This window comes from Syzygium oleosum, unplaced genomic scaffold (assembly GCF_021117445.2).
Source record: "Syzygium oleosum isolate NSW1041296 unplaced genomic scaffold, Sole_v2.1 Sole_v2.44, whole genome shotgun sequence".
Lineage (NCBI taxonomy): Eukaryota > Viridiplantae > Streptophyta > Magnoliopsida > Myrtales > Myrtaceae > Syzygium > Syzygium oleosum.
Window position 1 is genome coordinate 1,189,354 of NW_026607528.1, and position 11,728 is coordinate 1,201,081.

The following is an 11,728-nucleotide window of genomic DNA, read 5'->3' on the forward strand; positions in this document are numbered from 1 at the left end:
AATCGGTTTTGAAATTTTCCACGAAAAGAGATAATTCACTTGTACATTGTCATGTTGCAATATCCAGACGTGCTTGGATGTGACATTGCCGGCCGTCAAGAAAATCTTAGCCAGCAGATTGTTATTAGCAAGTAAGCAGTAGTGTATAGGGTATGTTGCAACTAAGCTTAACAAAAAGAGTTAGAAATAGTTCCGTAAATTGTTCTTGGCCAAAATAGTGTAAAGGGAATGATTTTTATTAGGTCTAGTGGCAGAGCTACCTTAATTCTACTCGAGCATCCATGTATCATAAGGTGACTATAACTAATAAAGAGAGATGGGAACAGAGAATATCAAAGCGAGATTTGTAGCGATTCAGCTTTACTTTACTCTCTCAACTCTAGCAGTTCGATCAAGTCGTATCAATTACTATCGGCAAGCATTATAAACTGCTTCGACGCAAAACAATTCTACTACCGTTCGCCTTCTACCAGACTAGTTCCTCTTCACGGCGGAATCAACCCTTTATTTTTACCGATGCCCTCCGCCGATCTCATAGCCGATTTACAAAATTCCGTGTTTGCATAAGTTTGCGAAACAAATAACTTCTACAAACATACTTAGGGAAAAGTGCCAAAAAAGTCATAAACCTTTTGCATTAGTGCCAATTTAGTCCTAAACCTTTTTTTGGTGCCAATTCAGTCCTAAACCTTTTTTTGGTGCCAATTAAGTCCTAAACCTTTTAAATTGATGCCAATTAAGTCCTAAACCTTTTGTTTTTGTGCCAATTTAGTCCTTCCGGTCAATTTTGACCGGAATTTGCCGACGTGGACGCTGCCGGCCGGCGGCCGGTCACCGGCGCCGACGTGCCACTGACGTGGACAACTTTAATAATATTTTAATATTTTTTTGAATTTTTATTTTTTTTCCTTTTTTTTCAACTTTTTTTTTTGCCCCCCCCCCTCCTTCCTCTGGCCGGTCGCCGGTCCGGCGATCGGCCAGAGGCCAGAGGCCGGCGAGCTCGACCTCGCCGGCCACTGGCTCAGGCGAGCCTCGCCATGGTCGAGCGAGGCTCGACCTCACCAGATCCGGCGAGGCCCGACCTTGCCGGATCTAGCGAGGTCGAGCCTCGCCCGACCATGGCGAGGCTTGCCCTCGCCGGATCTGGCGAGGTCGGGCCTCGCCCAGCCATGGCGAGGCTCGAGCCCTCGCCGGATCTGGCGAGGTCGAGCCTCGCCCGACCAAGGCGAGGTCGAGCCTCGCCCGACCAAGGCGAGGCTCGAGCCCTCGCCGGAGGCCGCGGCGAGGGCGAGCCTCGCCATGGTCGGGCGAGGCCCGACCTCGCCGGATCCGGCGAGGTCGAGCCTCGCCCGCCGACCTCGCCGGAGGCCTACGGCGAGGGCGAGCCTCGCCTTGGTCGGGCGAGGCTCGACCTCACCAGATCCGGCGAGGGCCATGGCGAGGCTCGACCTCGCCGATCCGGCGAGGCCGACCTCGTCGGATCTGGCGAGGTCGGGCCTCGCCCGACCAAGGCGAGGCTCGCCGTCGCCGGGCGAGGCCGCCGCCGTCGCCAGTGGCCGGCGAGGTCGAGCTCGCCGGCCAGAGGAAGGAGGGGGGGACAAAAAAAAAAGTGGAAAAAAAAATAAAAAAAGGAAAAAAATAAAAATTCAAAAAAATATTAAAATATTATTAAAGTTGTCCATGTCAGCGCCACGTCGGCGCCGGTGACCGGCCGGCAGGTGTCCACGTCGGCAAATTCCGATCAAAATTGACCGGAAGGACTAAATTGGCACAAAAATAAAAGGTTTAGGACTGGATTGGCACCAATTTAAAAGGTTTAGGACTTAATTGGCACCAAAACAAGGTTTAGGACTAAATTGACACCAATGCAAAAGGTTTAGGACTGAATTGACACCAAAAAAAGGTTTAGGACTGAATTGGCACAAAAAAAATGTTTAGGACTTTTTTGGCACTTTTCCCAACATACTTACAATGATAATAACCCTTATTCTCTCTCACATTCAGCCAAGTGTAAGTATATAGAGAAGATCTACAAGTAAGCTTTCATATCTAGACTAGACATCACAAATTTGAAACCCTTGAGAGTAATGTAGCACATATATCTTTGGCACTTCTTATCTTCGAATTACATCAATATTATGTCGTGTATATGTCTGCTTGCTTCCTCTTTCAATGATTATCAGGTAAATATAACATTTAATACATGAATATCTCCACTTAATATCTCCATAAAATCAGATCTCGTGAGGTACCTCGTAGAAAATCTTTAAGATGCGCTATTTCTTCTACATTCATTAAAAAACACCCATCAAGTACTTTGATAAGTTTTTGTGATCATCAAAATAACCTAAGAGATTTTGACATCGATTTTCAAATTGTCCAACAATAGTAGTCTAAAAACTTGATTACACAAAAAGAAAACGTCCAAAGATATCATTGAACAATTAAAAGAAAGTTCAAAGATCTATGATATCTCCATCCCTTTCTTGAGGAAATATTTCTCTCACTTAGGCTCCATTTGTTTCGCGTAAAATAAATTATTTGAAAAACACTTTCTTAAAGACAATCATTTGTATTTCTTGCAAAAATGAATGAGCGAAAAATATCTCAATCGTCCACGGAAATGTTTAGACAATAATGAAAACATTTTTCATTGGTTAATTATTTCAAGCTCCATTCATTTTGCAGAAAATGAATGATTTGGAAAAATTTCTCATAAAAATGATTACTTGCATCGCTTGAAATAATTAGCCAATGAAAAATATTTTCATTATCGACTATAATTTATATTTAAACATTAAATTTCGTTCATTCGTTTTTGCAAGTGATATAAGCGATCATTTTTTGAAAAATGTTTTTCAAATCATTCATTTTCTGCCAAAACAAATGGAGCCCTAATTCACTTATTGTTTGCTTTTGGGTTCACTCATCACCATCCGCGTCCATAATCTATCTCAAACGCTTACACAATCGTAATAGCCTGCTCTAAGCTTATGAAGTTTATAAAAATTCTAATTCCAAAATGTTAGGTGCATGTGTGAGCAAATTCGGGAAAAGAAACCCCACATTGGGTAATACGTGATGAAATATTAGGTAAAGTGAACTTGGAACTGAAGAACAGGAAAAATAAGATAAGTAGGACCTACATTAAGAATAACTGATTCCGAAGGATGTGGAACTAGCTCTCAGACAAGTTAGAAATGTTTGAACCCAAAAACTTAAATCATTAGCTAAAGGAAAGTTACGTGCATATAAGAGTCGTACCTTTATGTTTTCATTTTTTTCTTTGAAATACTCCACCAATAATTATTTACCATTTACTCGTGTTTCTTCTTGCACGTTATTAATCAATTTCTTATTTCTTCTATAGAATAATTCGGCGTAGCGCGAACTGAACCGATTAGCCCGTTTATTTCAACGGCTTAAACTATGAAAGAGGGGTGATAATGAATGACCGGAGTGTAACTTATAACCCTAGGCACTTGTGATCTACAAACATAATGCACATAGAGTAAGCATAGAATAACTTTTAAAGTTCGAAACTGGGGGCTTTTGGCAATAAATTATAAGTGCATCAATCTCGCACCTAAAAAGTTTTAAGTGGACCGGCCCAAGATTTTCTCCACAAGCTGTGTCTGAGACAGTGATTTTCTGAGTAATTTAATTATATTGCTGCATTATTTTGTTCTTCTTTTCTTTTGGGCAAAACAAGGTTGAGAGCCAGTTCTGTGGTCTCGACAGGAAAACAAGGGAGCACCATGCCTTTGAGGCATGATGATGCACCCTATTATTGTCCTCTTATTGCATTAAAACTCTTATAGAAGGCCATTGGGTGTTTGAATAGCTATCTAGATTTCCATAACTTTGCCAAACTATTTGGAACTTCTCTCTCTCTCTCTCTCTCTCTCTCTCTCTCTCTCTCTCTCTCTCTCTCTCTCTCTCTCTCTCTCATGCTGAGACATATTCACATTCGATGTTGATTTACCTAAGCTCGACACCATTTACTAGATAAGTATGCAAGAAAATCTCATATCTGTTTGCATGAGCTGCAAAGGCAATGTCCAAAAGGGTTACCTAATTTAGAGGGTTCAAATTGCTCCCACTTACTAATGATTCTTTATTGCTTCAAAGACCGCAAATAAAATCTAAACGATTCTTGGGCCTATAATTGTGTGGTCAAAGCTGGAGGAATGGTCAAGGAGCATATTTTTAGTGCAATCCCATCAAAATCTCTCTCTCTCTCTCTCTCGCTCTCTCTCTCTCTCTCAATTATTCCATTCATGGATGGGAAATGGGAGGGTTATGATAGGGTGGGCTTCCATGGTTAAGGGTTTTTTTTTTTTTTAAAAGAGAGACGGGGAAAAAGTGAAGTGGGGGAGTGGGAGTGGTGTGAGTAGTGCTTGGTGAGGAGTCATCTCATCAACCACCAAAGAAAATATATTCTATGATGCTTTGGTTGGACAAAAGCATTTTCCGATCCTTATTCTCCTTTCCCTTTTCCTTTTTTTTATCAATACGAATCATCGACCTAACCATGTCTCAATACCAAACTGTATCTCAATAAGCGTGATTACGGGTTGAATCTTAATATAAACGACTCTCTCGAAAGCCGTCCTCAAAGATCTCTCCGTGCCCGTAATCACTCGACCGGACGCCGAATGGAGAGACCGTCGCCGTTCGACGCTATCGGGTCTAAGAAGTATGAACACTCGACCCAAAAGAAAAGAAAGAAGAAAGAGAGAGATCATTATTCTTTGTTTTTTGGTTTTAAGGTGCCTTCTCTAGACTGTGCTGAGCAACTTGACAAAGGCCCCTCGTGGAAAAGGAGTGATACCCATCTTCCCCCACCTAGGCACTCACTACATGGGCCCACGGCCCACCGAAAAGAAGAAGAATAGAGAGAGAGAGAGAGAGAGATGTGTGGGGCACCACAAGCTCAATCATCATATGGGGCAAGGCAAGATATTCCATTCTTGGAGGTGGTAAAGTTTCTCCCCCAGCCATGCTGCTTGGAGGAGGAGGAGAGGCCCATCTGTCCTGCTGAGACAGGGACAAGAGAGAATGCAGTGAACATGTTGTTACTCATCACTCACAATTCTCACACTTAAAATCACTTTCCTGTAAGCATCTTGATGAAAAGCACCAATTACATGCCGGGATTTCTCAACATAATCATGAAAATTTTCCCGAATTATTTGCTGGAGGTGTAGCTCGATCATTCGAGGAAATTATGTGACACTAGAAATCGGGCCCCACGAAAAGTAAAAGAGACGCCAGCCGGTGATTTTTGTACGTGAGGATTCATTCTAATTATTTCCCCGCAAAGCAAGATTAATACTATGGTAAGGAGAGGGGGGGAAATTCACAGAAAGTTTTTGTTAGAATATCCTATAGTATGTAATGCAAGAACCCTGCTTTTTAAGATGAGTTTGAGGATTAGCAATGGTTCATAGATGTCTTCACTAATTTGATGAAACTGTCTCCTCGAATCAAGATGGGGCATGCCAGCATGGATAGGAGTTCTGTCTTCTATTGGGTCATGTTAGGCTAGATTTCAGCCCATTCATCTTGAACTTTTTGGGCTTTCTTTGTTTGTTCTCTTGTCCTTCAATTGCTTTGCACCGGTGACCCATTTTATGGATGTGCGCTGTGGGAGTCAGAACTGGCTCTGAACCAAGGTGCTCTTGGCTTCATCTCTCATGGGATTGGTGGAGAGAAAACCCTAATCTTTGAAATCATGTCTGGAAGAATTAATTTGTCTTTTCATAAAGCTTTTGTCTTTTCATAAAGCTTCTAACTACGGGTGTCAACAGTTCGGTTCAATTTGGGTTTCCGTTCGATTCGATTTGGGTTCTTTGAAAATCCAAACCGAACCGAACCATTAGGGTATATGCTTGAACCGAACCGAATTTTGAGCCAATCCGAATATGAATCGAACCCTCGGTTCGGATGAGAAAGCCAGATATTATGGTTTTTCATGGTGATTTTGAGAGGGCTAAAAAAGAGCATTTAGTTTTTTTTAGAATATCAGTTCGGTTTGTTTAGAATCGAAGTAAACCCGAATTGGAAGAAAATAATAGTTATTTTTTCATTATTTGAACTAAAACCCGAACCGAACTGAAAATGCGCAAAATTTCAGCTCGGTTCGTTTTGGTTCTGATTTAAATTCGGTTTTCGATTTGGTTTTTGACACTCCTACAGTTCTAACAAATGAATATAATCATATAAGTCACACATATCGACCCTCCTCCATTCGACCTTTTCTTTTACTTTTTATGCCATTTGCTAATGCTAGTTGACAAAATCGATTTGTTTAGTGAGATGACGGATTGCAACAGTGTGTTATTCAAGGGAGTCAGGTCGAAGCCGTCAAGAGAAATCTATCACACAAGCTCAATGAATTTAATCTTCAGATCCTGCCTTGGTATCTCTAGCATCGTTATGCACATGTAAGTATATCAATCGGTTTGTACACATTTCTTCGAGAGAAATGGGAACTCGAACAATTGATGAGAAGATAAGCATTATGTGTGTGGAAAACGTTTACAATACTGAGTCTCCAACATAACCATAGACCAAAGGCTCACGATGCCGAGGTAGAGCTACGCGTGATCATTGGGCAAACTCGAGCTAAGCTCACCTGACCCGTCATAACATATACATATTTTTTGGGCGGCAAATTGGATGAATGACCCCAAAATCCTTCGTAACCCGGCCCAGGCTCGATTACTTGTGTAAAATTCTTGGGCTTAGGATGGCCTGAAAGGCATCGGTCCATGAAATAAAGGGTGGATTGGGATTTTGATTTATGGCACCCTACATCGTAAACAAGAATAGTGTGCTCATGTCATAAATGCGATAACATAAAATGTGGTATCCATCTATCGGTGTCAACATTATGATATCGGCAAATATATGATTTATGAACATTGCAATTTTTTTCAGTCTGAAAAGCTTTAAAATTCTCATTAAGAAGTAGTTCGAAAATACATCAAATTTGCTTTACAACACAACAAATTCGAAAGGTTAAGGGGGAATAAGAGACTCAATTCGAGGGTAAGGTTTTGGTACGATGGGTTTCCACAACTTAATCCGCAATCTAATTACTCTCTCCCTATTGCAATGGGCTATATGGAGGTGAATGAACTTCTTCACGTGGGCCTAGGCTTCGATAATAAGAGCAGTTACTTGCCAACTTGCTTGATATTTAGTACCGATTTATTGCAGCTACTACTGTCTTGAGTTCCAACTTGAGTTCACTTAGCTTCACTTCGCCAAGGCTTACAAAGTATTTTAGGGTTTCCAGAATCGCCGTTGCTTTAGCTTGAATCACCAAGGAGACGGCCACCGAGCGGGCACAACCGTCAATCAATGTTCCATGGCAGTTACGGCACACAAAAGTTATAGCACCTTTCCCTGTTTCTGGGATGAACGACCCATCCACATTGATTTCAAGCACGCCGATAGTGGACACAATCCTTAGATGATACGGACCCACATAATACATTTTCATCACATCTCGTGATTAAGATCCGTTTGAAATGACTTTAACTTTTTTATTTACCTTTGTCAAATCTTACCAGCATTGTAATTTCCTTTTTTTATGTACAATATTTGATACCATTGAAAATGTCCTTATATGTACCTGTAGATTTCATATAATTTTTTAATAATTTTTTAAATTCGAACGATGATTTAAATTTTGACGAAAAAATAAAAACATTACTCTACATTGATGTCCAAGCAAACCAATTCTTTTTTTCCCATTGATTTTTTTGTTTTGGTGAACTGCGGCTTAGTCCTTGTACGGCTACGCAACACCATCAGCGCAGCACAATGCAGTGTCAGTAGATGCAGGGTGTTGCTCGTGCACCTGACTTGTCATGCATCAGTCTTATCAAATCGCATGCAACACATATCACAAAAAGGCAAAATCGAAGGCATAATTCCCAAAAAAATAAAAAAAAATCAAACTTTATATTAAGTTCCAAATTTATCTTAAATTTTTTCTTATCTCATAAAAAATCTTAAATTTTATGTATAGTCTCAAATTTGCCTTGAACTTTTTTTTTGTCTTAGAAAAAACCTCAAACTTTAAGCCCAGTCTCAAATCTGTCCCGAATTTTATTTTGTGTAAATAAATCACCATAATTCAATTTATTTTCAAAAATATACCCCGTAATCCAGTCCCAACTTGACACGACACTTCTACATCAATAACAAATCAATATCAACAAAGTAATAGGGCTTTTTTTTAGACAAAGAAAAATTCGAAACAAATTTGGACTGAACCAAAATGTTAAGTTCCAAATCTAACTTTTTCTTATCACAGAAAAAACCCCAAACTTTATGTATAGTCTCAAATTTACCTTGAACTTTTTTTTTGTATCAGAAAAAATCTCAAACTTTAAGCCCAGTCTCAAATTTGCCCCGAATTTTGTTTTGTGTAAATAAATCACCAAAATTCAATTTATTTCAAAAATATACCCCGCGATCCAGTCTCAACTTGACGTGGCACTTCTACATCGATAACAAATCCATATCAACAAAGTAATAGGGCTTTTTTTTAGACAAAGAAAAGTTCGAAGCAAATTTGGACTGAACCAAAAGATTAGGTTTTTTTAAAATAATTTTTTTTGGATAGATTTGTTATTGTCCCTAACTTTCATATTTTACAATATTTTTATTTTATAGAATTTCAACAATTTTAATTGGGTTGGATTTGTTATCCAAGTGGAAATGCAACATCGGTATGTACTTGTCGCCCATTACTTTGTTGATGTGGATTTGTTATAGACGTGGAAGTGCACGTCAAGTTGGGATATGATCACGGGGGTATATTTTTTAAAATAAATTGAAATTTGCTGATTTTTTTACACAAAACAAAATTCGGGGTAGATTTGGGATTGAACTTAAAGTTTGGGGTTTTTTCTAGGACAAAAAAAAGTTCGAGGCAGATTTGAGACTAGACTTAAAGTTTGAGATTTTTTCTGAGATAAAAAAAAAGTTTGGGGCAAATTTGGAACTAAACCTAAAGCTTGGGGTTTTTTAGAGAATTCACCCCAAAATTGAAAAACGAAAAATACATATTTATCATGCTTCATTTTGAAACCTATTTATTTTACATAAAAGGAATTAAAACAATCGCTTATATAACTTACAAATACAAAGATATTTAGACATAAATTATTGACAATAATAGAAACATTTTCTATTGACTATTAATTTCAAGGGATACAAATGATCGTTTTCGAGAAAAGTGTTTTTTAAATCATTCATTTCCTGCGAAACAAATAGAGCTTTGATGGCACGACGGATGAACTCCTATAGTTGGAACAGGATTTGAAAACAGAAATCGATCGTAATTTTGAACACTTTCTTTCCATGACCCCCCTGATTGAAATATGAGTCCACTGTTTGAAAGTCCAAATCAATTTGATTCCACCACTCGGGGACTGGCCCGCTTCTAGCTAGTTTTGATTTTCTATATTTCTAAGCACGAAACGACGGAATCATGTCGACAGAGAAAGCTTTCGACGAAGAATTTAGCTATGAAAGATGTCTTCAACGATGGAAATGACTTTACTTCTCTACAAGATTAGCTTCGATCCGAATGATGAGAAAACCAGCAACTAATGCTATAAGTGTAAGGCTTCTTTGTGCAATGAGAAAAGTAGTTGAGCAATGAAGTTTGTTCTGCATAGAAGCTTTTGTTTCATTGAATAGATGCAAGGCTTTTGCACTAATAGTGAATTCCAGGTTGATGAATATGCATCTAAGTAAGGGTGGGTATAGTTTCAAGTTTCCAGGTCTGCAGGTAAGTTTCAAATTTAAAAAATTGGAGAATCGATATCGATTGGTAGATTTTAAGTTCTGAGTAAAATTTGGACCGATCCTAAAACCGCTCACATCTACGTCCAAGAGTAAATTGTGCCTTGACCCTCTGTACTTTTAGGTCAGTGAAAGACCTCATGCATTTGATTTTGGCAGCATCTCTGTTGTACTTTCAGAGTACAAGTGCGAGACGCTTCACTTCGATTCGATTTCCGACTACATTTCATCGGTATTTACGAGTTTGCCGCCGCTGATTTCGACCCGAAGGCAGTTACAATCAACCATTCAATCACCACACGAAGGATCCTAAACCACTAATTGCACGGCAGCCGCACGGAGCTATAAACACAACAATTCGAAGATGTTCCGGTTTGTGAACAACTTCGGTAGCAATCACGCGGCTTGCCATCTACCTTCGGAGGGGGGCCGCTCCCGCTCGCCTGCCCCCACTCCGCCTTTCTAACTCGCGAAAAGAAAAGAAAAGAAAGGAAACGACACCTCTAGGGTTCTGCAAATTTCGTGCTGCACCGGGTCCTCCATGGAAGGTGGGTCAATCCACGGGCTTGCAGGGTTCAGGGCATGCAGTGGGGAAGTGGCGGAAGCTGAAATTACGCCGGCGGAAACTGAGCAGCACCTCTCGCTTTCACTGACGGAGACAACCACCAATTATTTTTCCCCAATAATTGGTCCAACATCACCTCCTGTCAGCAGCAGCCTCACCGTTCTCCGAGCCATCGAATCCAATCCCTCTTCTTTTGGATCCTTTTCACCAGATGCATGATACTCGAATTCGGACATCTGATGTCTAAAACCCTCGTCGTGGATATGAAACTCAGATCCCGTTTGTTTTGAGTAAAATAAATTTAAAAATATTTTCCTAAAAAATGATCGTTCATATCGTTTACAAAAAATAAATGAACAAAAAATATCAATATTTAAATATAAGTTGTTATCGATAATGAAAATATCTTTCATTTGCTAATTATATTGGTGTGTATGGGTAAATATGGATCACGAGATGATGTGATTTTGAAGCTTTCAAGGGTTTTGGAGTTTGGATTGCTAGGGTCGGTTTCAATTGGTGGGTCTATTGGCTCAGGAGACAACGTTTGGTTTGCGAAAAATGAATAATCCTAACAACGATATTTGGAATCGCCTACAAAACTGAATGAACGGAAAATATATTCAACGTCTATGAAAATGTTTAGTAGTCATAAATTATTGTCGGCAATGAAAATAATTTTCATTGATTAATTATTTTTAGTGATGTAAGCAATTATATTTGTGAACATATTTTTCAATTTTTTTATTTTTCGCGAAATAAATGAAGCCTTAAAATAATATTTTGGGTCTGAAAGTTTTTAAGTTACCCCAAGCAGCACCCTGCGATTTTTCCAAATATTAGGAAATGCAATGGTCATGCTAGGGTTTTGGACAAGATAGCTCCAAGCTATCTTTTTAGGACTTTATGTCCAATTTGTCATGCATGAACATGTATCGTGCTAAGGGCAGTCTCTGGGCCATAAGAGCTAGTCCTCAATGGGAGGTGGGGGCTAAATATCTAACTGACCTGATTGTTTTTTTGGAGTTGGCGTGTCGATTCAGTAAATTTTTGTTCGCTTCTCACGTCTTTAGCTTTTAGTGAAAAGACAGATTTTATACGGACACTCTATCATATGAAACCAGTGGCAGTAATTCTCGCATTGCAATCGAATATGTTGATCATATGGGCTCGAACTTATAGCAAGCTCGATGGGTTTGAACGATTAAAATGGTACGGTTCCTAACAGGAAGGAGTCCAAAAAAATGAAGTAAAACCACATGACACAGCACGATGCACCTCATAACAGTACATAGCCAAAAAAATCAATGCACTTTAGATTCGTAGCCCAAA